The sequence below is a fragment of the Silurus aristotelis genome, assembly GCF_946808225.1.
Source record: "Silurus aristotelis genome assembly, chromosome: 25".
Lineage (NCBI taxonomy): Eukaryota > Metazoa > Chordata > Actinopteri > Siluriformes > Siluridae > Silurus > Silurus aristotelis.
The window spans coordinates 1,806,900-1,820,911 of NC_139598.1; the positions used below are offsets into that span (position 1 = coordinate 1,806,900).

General features: G+C 43.4%; 1 protein-coding gene across 3 annotated transcripts in view; it reads right to left on the bottom strand.

The window, feature by feature from the left end:
• The window catches only part of zfhx4 (zinc finger homeobox 4), a 75,407-nt gene that overhangs the window by 60,796 nt on the left and 599 nt on the right, over window positions 1–14,012 (bottom strand). For 2 of the 3 annotated variants that reach the window (XM_083529365.1, XM_083529363.1), the window contains exon 1: window positions 11,828–14,012. This exon is cut by the window's right edge and continues 599 nt beyond it. The gene's annotated coding sequence lies outside the window, so the exon portion shown is untranslated. Of the gene's footprint in view, window positions 1–8,176; window positions 8,196–11,827 lie in introns of those variants that run through there. The other variant, XM_083529364.1, reaches the window with a different exon arrangement.

The following is a 14,012-nucleotide window of genomic DNA, read 5'->3' on the forward strand; positions in this document are numbered from 1 at the left end:
TGAACTATATCAGGTTTAGTAAAGGTCACCCCCATGAGTCGGCTTTTTTTTTTTTTTTTTTCCTCCCTTCGCTAAATCCTCTATCGAAATGTCATAGTGAGTTAAGCAAAGACAATAGGGAGTCACGGTGTGAGCGGGGCTGTGAATGGGCTTCGCTAAGAGTAATTATACCTGTTTATTTGTTGCCAAGCTGATGAGAAATCCATCAAAGTGGTATTATCTGAACATCAACAGCTTCTCGGGCTTCTTAAGACACACCGGGGGGGAGTTAATTCTTTTCTTGTTTGAAGAATCCATGTATAAAATGAGTGGAAAAAAAAAAAAGGGGGGAAAAAGTAAAAAACGAACAAAAAGAGGATATTTGTGCAGCATTTTTTTTGTGAGTTGAGGTGTAACAGTAGAAGCAGCGGGACTCCCTGGTGTCACGGATATGTTTAAGGCCCTCATTTTCAAAAGACAGCGTATCATTAACCGCCGGGTGTGGCGCGATTCTGCGGTGGCGTATGTGTAGCACGGGAATCTTTATGTACAAATTACCTGTCCACAAAACAGCCTTTAGGAACTGAATTCTAACATCACTGACATGGATACAACTCTGTAATCCTGCCTTTTGTCCTCGCTTTCACTCTTTATTAAATATATTTATATATATACGCTTTATACAGCACATGTTACTTGTTAATTCAGCTTAAAAACTGCTTAAGCAGACATTAAAAAGAGAGAAGAGAAAAGCTTGGAGTCGTGCTCCCCGTTCCACGACCCCCTCGCCCATTTGAAAACTTTTACCACGAGGGCCTGGTATCAAAGGGAAACATAATCTACATAGCTAATGTCTCTCTCTCCCCCCCACCAAAATTCAAAGCTGCAATTTTTCTTTGCCTGGCAATCTGGAAACACTCTGGAGTTAATTACGACTGATTCGAAATGAACCGCACAAACAAAGGCCAGTCTATGTCCAGACAATTATACTGCATTAACCGGCTTAGAGCTTCCTGCTGATGTTCTTCTGCCTCGCCTGCGCGGCCGCCATTAACGAGGGCCGGCGCACAAGAATGTGTGACGACCTCTCGTGACACGGCGCAAACTTTCAGCCCGAGTCGCCACAAAGGGGAGAAGGTAATTAAGTTTGAAAGAAAAGAGCCCTCGCAACAAACAATGGCGCTGTGTCTCTGGAAAAGCGAGGGAGGGGAGGTGGAACCGGGAGGGAGGGTAGGGGGGGGGGCAAGAGCGAGAGAGAGAGAGAGAGAGAGAGAGAGAGAGAGAGAGAAAGAAGAAAATCATTAACATTCACAGGAACTGTGAGGGGAAAAGTGTGTGTGAGAGAGGGATAGAGAGAGAGAAAGAGAGAGCGAGAGAGAGAGAGAGAGAGAGAGAGAGAGAGAGAGAGAGAGAGAGAGAGAGAGAGAGAGAGAGGGAGGGATAGAGAGGCGAAAAAAGCTGCACTTTTTCTGAGCAGGTTCTCCGCTGGCCTTCCTCTTTAAGCCTTTTATTTCAGCACACATCTGGTTTCAGGTCTTTTCTTTCTTTCTGGTGCCCATGTGATGGCAAATCATCGGTTATGACCCACCTCCACATCCTCCTCTCTCTCTCTCTCTCTCTCTCTCTCTCTCTCTCTCTCTCTCTCTCTCTCTGTTTCTCTCAGTGAATCGTACACCTAATGCGCAGATTTGCAACATGAACTCCAACACTGCATTTTTTACTTCAATTACGCTTAGGGACGGGAGAACTGATATATATATATATATATATATATATATATATATATATATATATATATATATATATATATATATAAAAATATAAAAAAGCGTGCATCTGCTCAACCTCCCACCTGAGACACATCAGCACTCTGTACTGTATTTTCTGCAAAGGAAAAAAAAAAAAGTCTCGAATGCAAATCAGTGCATTATCCTCCTTCTTTTTTTTTTCTTTTTTCGCTTTCTCCTACTGCCAGTGAGGATTTGAGCTTAATTAGCTGAGAGGATATGTTATTTGGAGAGTACAGCACTTTAATGACACATACTCACATGGAAACACACACACACACACACACACACACACACACACACACACACACACACGGAGGCTCATGTGAGAATGAATACACACTTATTCTCAAAAGAGGCACTGAGTAAAGAATTAGCACTGGTTACTCTCTTATTCATCGTAGAAATGGACTCGTGACTCTCCTCACATGTACACATATGTTTACTTTCTGCTTTGCTCTTTTTTCCTTTAGTGTGTGTGTGTGTGTGTGTGTGTGTGTGTGTGTGTGTGTGTGTGTGTGTGTGTGTGTGTTTTCATGCTGAAAAAGAACGAATCTAATTGCAGCTTCGCCAGTCTCATGCTCCATAATCACCCTCTCTTTTGTCTAGTTCATGCAAAGCAGGATTAGAACTAAAACGATGACGGACTAATCCCTTGATTTCCCTGCGCTAAATAAATATTAATCTACTGGTCAAGCGTGGCTTTGTAAAGGACGAGATATATAGGACGTAAAAAAACACGCTTATGCCGGTTATGGAAATCATCTGCTTTACATGAACCGTGTATCTTTGTCTTGTCGATGTAGAATTAATAATCGCTAAGAATGTGAGATTGTTGTTGTAGTTATTGTTGTTGTTTAGAAACACGTGAATTAATTAATCGAGTTTTCAGTGAACTGATTGTTTTTTATATTTTGAGCAACCTGGAATGAAGAGAAGTGTTTGTGGACTTCACCAGCTATGTACACTACAGACATGCCAGACGTGCTGCTGTTGGACAGAGCATGAAGATAACTGAGCAAACATGGACCATATGCCTGCCAGGGACACACACCTACACACACACACACACACACACACACACACACACACACTTACTCATTCACTCTCTCGGTCGATTCACATTTCCACATATCGCCTTGTTCCTACATGTTGGCGTTCAGACTTGCGCCGCTGTCGCCGCTCTTAAAACGTCTCTTTTTAAAGATGAGCACGAGATGCTGTTTTTTTTTTTTACTTGATGCTGCTTGTCTGATTTCTGACCTTTCTGCACTGTCATTTTTCACCAGAAACAATAAAGGTTTAAAGTTCAAGGCCCTTCAGTGAAGGCGGAGCTCTCCGACTCCCGGTCCTGTAATTATTTGGTATTATAAACATAATCACAGGCCAGGTATCCGTGCATGCATTCCAGGCCTGTTAGCTAGACGTGAAGTATGAGTATTACGCACCGAAATATCTCAAAAACACGCAAATAAAGTCGGCCGGCGGTAGGCACGATGGACCCGAGCCGAGCCGGTGATATCTCTCATTTCTGGAGCCAGAGAATTACTAATTAACTTAAAGTCTGGGCTTATATTTAATTAGAGAGCGCTCCAAATGAACTTTAGACCAAAGGCATTTGCTTTTTAAACAAACGGCGTACTGACAGCTGTTGCTAGTTTACCCTTCGCAACAAAAAAAAAAAAGAGAGAGAGAGAGAGAGAGAGAGAGAGAGAGAGAGAGGTTTTCAGTGCCATTGTGGGGTCGATGCTTCATTTGGCGAGAGCTCGAGTGTTCCGTTTGAAAATTGTACATTTTAATTGGATTCCACTCCAAACAAACAACTGTCATATGTAATTAGCATGGGCTTAGATTAGGACCGCAATATTCCATTATCGAATCAACCCGAATGTCACGCAGCGTACCGACCCAACTGGCTCACGACCAATCGACTTCAACCGATCAGTCGCTGTGTCCAATTCGCTTCCTGAAAAACCAAGAAATAAACATCTCAAAGTATAATTGCTATTTTTTTCTTCTACTAAGATTTAATTCGTTAATTCAATGCTTCGCCGTAGAAAGGAGGGAAAATGAGTGATAAGAAAAGGACACGAAAGACGGAAACTGTTCGAGTTGCCGTAAAGACGTTAAAACAACCGCCGGATCGCTGCCGTTTGAAGCTCCGGTCCGGCCTGAAGCGTGACCGGGGAACGGAAAGTCGTGGGGTTTTATGTGTCTCAGCGTGTCGTGGAAAAGATGCAAGGGGGATTTGAGGGTCAGTGAGAAGTTGGAGGAGAAAACAGAGCAAAGAAAACACATTGTTTCTTGCAGATTTAATGGAATGGCGTTCAAGGAATCAGAAATAACCATCAAACGTCCATATGCACTATAATATCTTCCTTCATCAAGCAGAAAGGGCCTGGAGTGGAAAATACACTCTATACACCACTCCCTCGACCTGTTCCTCAGATTTTGCCAGCTCTCTGCTCCGTGTCTCTTTTTATATATCTCTCTCTCTCTCTCTCTCTCTCTCTCTCTCTCTCTCTCTCTCTATATATATATATATATCTCACTTGATCTTCGCAGAGGCCTCTGATTTGATTTTATGAAGAAGCACCCCGAGTGACCTCAATTTCCCCTAATGGCTTTTTCATACATTTCCGAGTATCCGTGCCTGTTACGCTTCCGAAATTTCAATACTCTCGGCAATTATCCACATCTTTGTGTGGTGAATAACAGCAGCCGGGCAAAGGAACTTTTCCTAGAAACCAAAACTATACTTCAGAAAGATGCTTCGTTCAATCGTTCAAAATCAATCTTCTCCTGGCTCGGGCCTTTTCTTAGAAAAAACCCAAGAATATTTGCTTATTTATTTATTTATTTATTTATGTATTTATTTATTTATTTATTTATTTATTTATTTATTTATTTATTCACTGGACTTTCTACTTTTGACGCAGACGGCCCCAACCGTTCATTTTCTCCGCCGCTTCCTCTGTCATTAGCCCTGCTGACGAGATGACCGACGCCGGCGCTAAAAAGTGTCCATGTTAAAGCAAATAATTACAGATGATTCCAGTGCAGATGCCAGACTGCTGCAGTGAGACAGGAAATCAGAGGTCTAGCATTAAATAAGTACTTCTGTATAGATGGCAGCTGCTTCTCCTGACCTCAGGACTGAAACACAAACAGCGGGCAGAAATTGTGTCTGGAAAGCTGCTTGCTTCTCCATAAACACACACACGTAGAGATAGACACACACACACACACACACACACACACACACACACACACACACACACACACACACACACATGTGGCATGGCCAGGGCTAATATCTCCAGCTCATTGTCCCGAGCTAACTAACCATCATGAATATTAATGAGGGCAGACTCTCACTTATTTGTTTACATAAGGCACGACTGGTCATCCATATTCAATTACGGTTTAATCGCTCTTCTCGTAGGGAATAATTAACGTGCTATGCAGATGGGATTGGAGAAGAAGGTGCACCAAAACATGTTTGGATATTTCACGTCTCTGGGAAATGCCATCTGCCCCTCGGGTCACTGATCTGAACTGCACCCCTTCAGACAGAGGGCAAAGGGCTTTAAACTTATTTAGAGTATGACCATATCCATAAAACAAACAGTGACACGGATCTGAAGACTACAGCCGGCAAGAGCGAACTGTCAGGAGCTTGATTTAAAATTACGATTGAGCTTCGGCGAGCGTCCGATCGACAGCGGGACCAAAAACCCGCTCGGAAATTTCACTTCCAACATCACTCAAGAGATAATGAACAAAAAAAAGATGAATATTTGGGTTTGTACTGGGATGCTGTAATAAAGACTCAAAGCTCCAGGAAAGGACCTGTTTTACACACACACACACACACACACACACACACACACACACACACACACACACACACGTGGGCCGAGTAGCCCTTGAGCTGCTAGCATCCTCCGCTGTCAGGAGGCTTTGCTAATAAAAGAAAACCCCGCCACCCAGGCCATGCTTGGGTTGTCGACCCTGATTGGTCGAAGCAAGCCCGGCGCGCTCTGCCATGGCAGCGAGGAAGGCGGTGCTTTCCGATTAAACGAGTGCAGCATCTCTCTCTCTCTCTCTCTCTCTTTCCTGAACCTCACAGGATTTCATACACAGCTCTGGGCCAAATGATTAACATACATGGTCCATCATGTTGATCTCTGCGCATAATTCCCTTTTCAACCGGAATAAAGGCATGAATGTTGCATGCGTTATTCCCCCCTCCCCTCCCCCCGCCCTTTTTTTCCCTTATTCTCTCTCTTTATTTTAATATCCTGTACAAGAGGCTTTGCGCCAAGCAGCAGAAAGCATGGGAAGAAAAAAAAAATCCCCAGCTCCTAGACGAGACGTGGGGGCCGACAGAAAAAGTAATGCGATCCCTACTGGCCGGAGACCAAAAGCAACAAAAACATTTAGATAACCGTGTTCAATAATGAAAGTTTTCAGTGAGGACAGAAATTACATTTCCTCACGATAACAAGGCCTTCCCATAACAAGGCTCGCGGAGACGTCCGAAACGCCCGTGTCCTCATCACTCATGCGTGCTCGCATGTCGGGGGCCATCGCTAATTCTATTAGCTTCCTCTTTTTTTTTTTTTTTTTTTTTTTTTTTTACGAAAAGGCAGAGGCGTTTTTTTAACAGCATTCATGCTACAGCTGACAAAGAATGGGAGGACTCTCCTGCGAGTTAGAACATCTGGGAAAGCGTGTCAGTGTGCCGGATCGTCCAGTCAAGACATTAAAGCATGACCTGTCTCACTGAGAAGGGCCTCTTCAAAAATGCAGACGGAGTCCATCCTCCGTGGCGAGTTCCCCATTCACATGGCCGGGGTTAAACCAGGGGGACATCGTTTTCCCCTTTCCCGTGAAGTCAAAGCCAACTTCCGGCTCGCTGCTGGAAATATGAATGCTGGGGAGAAGAAAGGAATCGCTTTCTCCTCACAGAGCCCGTTTTTTTTATTTTTTTACTTCTCTAACAAGCTGATTTGACGGATTTAGGAATCACGTCGGTGTGACGTCATCACGAAAAACACAAAAATACCCACGCTTGGAAAAGAACGTTTATTTAAATATAGCGTTTTTTTCTTTTCTTTGGAAAATAGAAAAAATAATCGTGAGTCCATTCTCGTATTTTATTTTTTTTATCAATATGAAAAAACACCTCGACGCGATTTAATACCTGCGATATTGAGTGCCTGGCCTTCCTATTGTGTCTAAACGCTGCTGCATAAAGCAGCCAGAGCCTCTATTTACCGGCGGAGAGAGGGGGCCATTACCATACATATTACTTCACGTAATGACAAAATCTGCAGGCATCTTGGGAGGCTTCTGGAATATGAAGCCGCGTGCTTGTTGTCTCGAGTCCTCGACAAACGCATCTTTAGGGAGAGCTGGCCCAGAAATAAAGAGAGAGGCAGGCAGCGTTTTCGCTCGGCTTTCATCTCAGTCACTCAGTCATCCATTCAGTTGGCCATTCAAAGCCACCGTGCATTATGCAAAAAAATGCTAATCCTTTTCCGATGCTTTCACACTTGTACAAACCCCCATTCCCCCCAGTGAAAAGCAATTATATCAGTTTACATTTCTGTCAAAAAACAGGATTAATGCAGGGGTACTAGCAATGCGGAGGGTATCCCCCTCGTACTAGCTAACGGAAACTAGAGATTATTCGAGAAGCCATTCTCTTTCCTCCACCTCGAGAAAAAAAAAAAATTTAAGTGGAGAGGCAGTAAGAATGTTATTTAATTAGCCGGAGGGGAAAAAGAAGAGTTTAAGTTGCTGTGGAAACTCTTCCCTGACCCGACCTTCTCTTTGCAAAGGCCTGAGCAAAATGAGATCCAGTCTGGTCTTTTAATCAGAAACAAATTACGGAAGAATGTTAGCAGGTTGGATGATCCCATCTGCAGTCTCGCTGTCTCTACACTCGCACATCGGGCGCCATGACAAACGAGACGACGGGAAGGAAGACCACCCCTTTTCCACCCGCCCACCAGGCTCGGATTTGCATATGCAAATTCCCGCACAAGGGAAGCGTGTATAAACAAGTGTCATTGTGAGGCGGATTACTCTGGGATGAGTGTATGTTTTTTTTTTTTTTTTTTATCTTTTTAAAGGAGGATGGTTGTGTACAGGGCCATTAGTCAGCACAATTAACCCTGTCTCCGTAGAGACTAATGAAATTTCGCTATGGTATGACTTAAATTAGATAGCTGGTTATGCGTTTCCACAATCCGACTCCGAATCCATTATTTGCCCCAGGAACAATGAGGCGTTTGTGCTCGGCTGATCTGTGCCAGCTGAACAAACCCTCTGAGCCAGCAATTTGCATATGTTAATATAATTAAGCGCTAATTACACGAAACTTGCACGCATTCACTCACACTTTCCGCGGGCGCTGCGGAGCTCGAAACTAATCCAGGCGTTTAACCCTTCAGATGGTTGCCACTGAGCAGGGAAGAGGAAGGGAATGTAGTGGTGGTGGTGGTGGTGTGGGTTGGGAGGGTGGGGGGGCTCGGCCTCGTCCGTAATGGCCTCGGGGCTGACACCAAACGGCCCCCGCTTAATACATTAAGCCAGCTCCTGACTTCTCAGCTTTCTCCAGAGCGGAGCATGCTCTCCAGCCTACTAACCGGCCCAAATTCAATTGGGACTCCCTGCAACAAAAGGCCCACAGTTCCTCCAGCAACAATGTGATAATTTTCTCGGTGCTGTCCGTGGAATCATCAGGACCGCAGACACACAAACTGAGAGACAGCGGTGGTCTTTAATAAACATGCAGCGCAAGGCAAATTCACATCAAGCATAAACAAATCACTCAGTGCTCGCGCTTCTCGGCGAAGGCAGCACTCGACGACGAGCGCCGCCGCAACGTGTTTTCTTTCTCCCCCCTGTTAAAATTAAGAAACGAGTCGTGTTTGATGTGCGATTTGACAGGTATAACTTAAACATGTCTCACACGCACTGACAAACATTTCCTTAGCAAAACAGACACGGAAAAGATCCTCATAACATCACACCCGATGTGAGTCGACGTGCGGATTCTGAGACGGTAAAGGAATCTTTAAGGAAATCAAACAGCCGTGGTCAGATTAAAAGGGCCTTTTGTCCTCATCTGTCTGGATTTCTTTTAGCAGGCTAAATTAAGCGAGTCTCTTCAAAAGGTGTAAGATGAGACAAATGGGAGGAGGAAAAAAAAAAAGAAAAATTCTATCGCATCTGAAATTCATGCAGCTGTGCAGAATGTAGTCCAGATGGTGCAGGAGGAATGGAGGAAAAAAACAAACACCTGATGACGGACAGCAAAAGCTTAGAGGATCACGATAACGCTGGGGTTAAAGAAAACAGAAATAAACCTTTCAACTCCGAGCTCCACTGTACAGCGTAATGAATTTCCACAGACGCAAATGTAATAACACACCGTTCCTGTGTTTTCGGAGCCTGAGGTTTTCGAGCCATTGCTAAACGCTTAATATCATGCTAAAGCAAAACCTGTGCTTTTTTGCTGAGTGCTTCTTAAAAGGCCTTTTAGGTAAAATATACACGACGCACATTTCCCCGAAGGAGAAAAGAAAAAAAAAATACCAGTGGGGAAATGGACATCTTTTGTTTATTTATGGAGCTTTTTGGAAATATGTGCATACATTAAATGTGTGTGAGTGTGTGTGTGTGTGTGTGTGTGTGTGTGTGTGTGTGTGTGTTAAACCCCTCGCTTAATAATCACAGCAATGTTTTAACGTTCGGATCTACGGTCATCTCCGAGCCTCGAAGCCAAACCGAGTGTGTTAATGTCACAAAAGCAGAGACTGTCGAAGCCCTGTGAAGCGCCGCAATGGGATTTTCAGTGTGGAATAGGCTTGTAGCAACCGTCGCTGCTGTGGGGGATTTTAAATCATCTGGCCTCTTCCATTAGACTCGAGACTTATTGAGGTGGAAACCATAAAATATGAGGAAGGGAAATTTAATCCTCGAAATATTGATTTGCACATTAAATATGGCATAGGCGGAGGGCAATCTGGCTTCAAGGAAATGACAAATTTTTCCACCCCGAGCCAATCGTACCGCAAGAAACACATCTGAATATCAGGAGTGATTACAGGCCAAGCTCGGATTGCTCTACTGAGTGAACCTGAACGTGCCCCCGTGAGGTCCTCGTCTAACAAATATGCAGATTTTTCTAGCGACTAAACAGCACTCAGAGCAAAACCACAGGCTAACGTTAGTGCCACGAATAAACGAAATGTGTGTCAAGCGAGCACTCGGGAAAACAAGCGTTTTAGCCAATATTACTATCTTCTCTGACTAACATTTTGCATAGGCGTTATGAAGGTTTATGGAAATACAATCTGATGTGACTGGATTTACATAATTAGCTCTTTGGAATCTGAATGCCGTTGATTGTACACAAATGATAGATGACTGTCGGTCGAGGCACAATGACACAAAGCAAATAAATATGCTTCTTAAAATAATGCTGTAACCTGCGAAATGTATTGGAATAAAAATAAATAGCAGGGGAGCTTACAGAAGAAAATAAAACTCATACAGAGCTTTTAGTCAAAAACAGTAGAGAAGGAATCTAATAATAATAATAATAATAATAATAATAATAATAATGATAATAATAATAATAATAATAATAATAATAATAATAATAATAATAATAATAATAATAACATTTGCAAATATATTCCCAAGCAATCCAGGATCACACCCAAAGCCACAGATACGCAGAAATGATTTTATGTGCAGAATTAAAAATGCCGCAGGAAATAAAATCGTTGAAAACAAAACGGCGATGAATGAAGCCGAATATCCGTGAAGTCCAAAAGGCTTTTTAATCATGTAGAGAAAAAAAAAACACGAATAACACACACACACACACACACACACACACACACAGCCCCACTCCCGGTTCTCTGCCGGTTTTTATCCTGCGCTCTCCTGATCGATCCCGCCGTGTCACCGGTGCCCCGTTTCCAATCGGAGCCGAGAACCTCAAACTGGCCCGCAAGCAAACACACACACACACACACACACACACACCATCCTATGCTCTCTAAGCCAGGTCTCGTAAAGCAGAGCCACTGATGAAAACTTGATGAGTGAAAAGCTGAGAAGAAGAAGAACACAGGGACGCTAAAAGATGCCTACAAGAAACATCAGGATGGAACTGAGAAGAAACAAATAAACACAGAAATGGTAGCCCAGCCTGAAAACACGGAAGCGGCGCTGATCAACACGCGTGTGTGTGTGTGTGTGTGTGTGTGTGAGAGAGAGAGAGAGAGAGAGAGAGAGAGAGAGAGAGAGAGAGAGAGAGAGAGAGAGAGAGAGAGAGAGAGATGAAAGCATAGAGAGAAACATCGCGGTCCGGTTTGGATCTGGGATTTTTTTCTGCATTATTTCTTTTTTAGTGTGTGTGTGTGTGTGTGTGTGTGTGTGTGTGTGTGTGTGTGTGTGTGTGTGTGTGCTTCCTACAGGGCACCGAATACCGCCAGGTATAAACAATGTCATGGAGGTACATTTTCTGTTTTCAGGACGGAGAACACACCAGGAACATTATGGACTGTGTAAAGATCTGCGGAGGTTTCAGAGATCTGCTCTGCTCTGCTCTTCACGCGCCGTGTTCTTCTTGCACATGGTGGAACTCGGAGTTATTAAAGAAGCGACACGGGGTTTGATCGCGTAACCCTGCGCGCGGCCGCGACACAAAAGCGCACCGTTTTCTGCGAATCGGAACAGTGTGAACGCGTGGAATCGCTTTATTTATAAGTGTTTGTCTTCTGTAAATAAAACGAAAGCTTTTAAACGCGGAAAAGTTCCGCCCGAACTCGAGGCTTTACAGGCGGGTTTTTTGCTCCCGTGACAGCGCTGAGTCCAGGCGGCTCGGGGTGAAGCAAAGCAGCCGCGGAAATAAGACTACAGTTACAAAGAACAAAAAAAGAAAAAAGAATAAAAGCGGCTCCGACTCGAATCCTACACATTCTATTCCATAAAAGTTGGGCAGAAGAAGAAGAGGAGAAAAAAAAACTTACTCGTCCCCCCGCAGCTTCTTCGCTCCTTCTCGGGAAAAATGTTCTGCTTTTTCGGAGAAAAATCACATCCAAAGCAGAAGGTAAAAGTTGGCAACAAAATAAAAAAAAAAAAAAAAGAAGAAGAAGAAAAAAAAACCTCAATAATCCTCCAAGTATCTTGGAAACAAAAAAAATAAAAAAATTTATATAATTTGTAGCTGTAAATAAGAACCGGCTTAGAAAAAAAGACAGATATATAGAAAAGAGACAGATAGATAGATAGAAGGAGAGAGAGAGAGAAAGAGAGAGCGAGTCGATCCTCAGGGTCCGCTCGGTAAAAGCCGCACCGACGGCCGCCTCGCGCTTTCGGTTGTGTAGCGATGGAGAGAGGGGTCTCAGAGAAAAAAGGAGGGTCGGAAATGAAAATCCGATGTGTCTTTATTCGGCTAATTATTACGGTTTAAGCCCTGGTTTTTTTTTTTAAACGAAAAAAAATGGCTGATTAAGTTGAGTGCGCATGTCTGTGTGTGTCTATTCCCGATATGCACTCTGGTAATGAGAGAGAGAAAGAGAGAGAGGGAGGGAGGGAGAGGGAGAGAGTGAGAGAGAGAAAGAGAGAGAGAGAGAGAAAGAGGGAGGCGTAATTAGTGAGGTGATCAACAGTCTCCGCATTGCAAACGACGCGCTGGTGCAACTTGGTGAAAAAGATTCAGCCTATCGCGATACCCAGGTCCGGGCTAAAGGGGGGGCCATGGAGAAGGTGGTGGGCAAACACACCAAGAGCAAGCTGATGAACATCCTCTACAACAATAAGAGCACTTTTAGAAGTCATTACTGCTTAAAAAAAAGATGACGTTATTATACAGATGGGGGGGGGGGGGGTGTCATCTTCATCATCATCATCATGCAAGAACCCGATACAGATTTCACGACACATGCGCGTTTTGAAACATCTCGAGCTCAGAAATAAACATCCACATCCTGCACTTTTTGATAATTTGGACAAAAAAAAAAATTATCACGAGCACAAGAAAAACAGAAAACGAGAAAACGTGTCCCGGTGTTAATGACGTGTGTGTAGAAATCAGCAGGATTGTGTAGGACAATAAGAAGATCCAGAAATGAATATAAACAGGCCCTGGTGCTTTATTAGAATAATGCGCGTTGATTTTGAGTTTTGTATCTGTCGTAATGTTTTTGGATTAAAAAAAAAAAAAAAAAAAGATCTGAATCACGTTAATGCGTCGATTCTTTAAAAAAAAAAAAAAATCAATAAAAAATTAGACATTGTGGGTTGAATTGATCTCTGGAATACAGTTTAAAAATAAGATGTGTTTATACACGAATAATGCAGTTTGGTGCAGATGGAAACAGTGCAGCAAAAAAAGCAGATCAATGACATGAAATACAATTCGGTTTTATTGTTACCTTTCTGTTTATGTTACATAAACCAGTCTACAGACTTGATACTTAATCCATAAATGCTAATACTGAAAGGATCAATAGCTCGAGCAAGTTGCATGAAGAAACTTCACACAAAACCAGTCCAAACAAAAAATAAACACACAAACAAACAAACCGGGCTTCCAAAAATAAACCAAAAAAAAAATAAAAAGATTCAATATCCTTAAAGTTTCAGATCATTCCCAGACTCATGGCTCGGGTTCTCTGTCTACTTTTGGTCTACAAATGCTAAAGAAAGCGGAGAGAGAGAGAGAGAGAGAGAGAGGGAGATCTGCTTTGTGGGGGGAAAAAAAATCGAAGGCGGTTTGGAGTTGAGCTCGGGACCTCATGGTCAGGAGAAGCGATGAGGTCGGTGATAAGGATGCTGTGAGCTGTGCTGGGAAAGCGCGTGCCCTCGGACCGCCATGTCTGGACTTTACGGGTCTTTTGGTCAGCGGAGGCGTGAACTCTGCCCCCTAGATCCACGTTTTTTTTGTTTTTTTTTTCTTAACACCCGGGAGGTATCTGAGCAGACCACAGCCTTCACATCGGCACGACCACCAGCGGGAGACTCCAAAAACACACGGAGAGCTTAACAATCATTTTATTTCCATTTTTATTTTATTTATCCTCACGAGCTACAAACGCTCCCCCCCCCCCCCCCCCCCCCCCCGGACGATGCACAGATCATTGCTCAGGACTTTCAGACTCTCCGATTTGTCCAGGACTCAGTTGTTTTGCATGTGATTTACATCGCTGCATG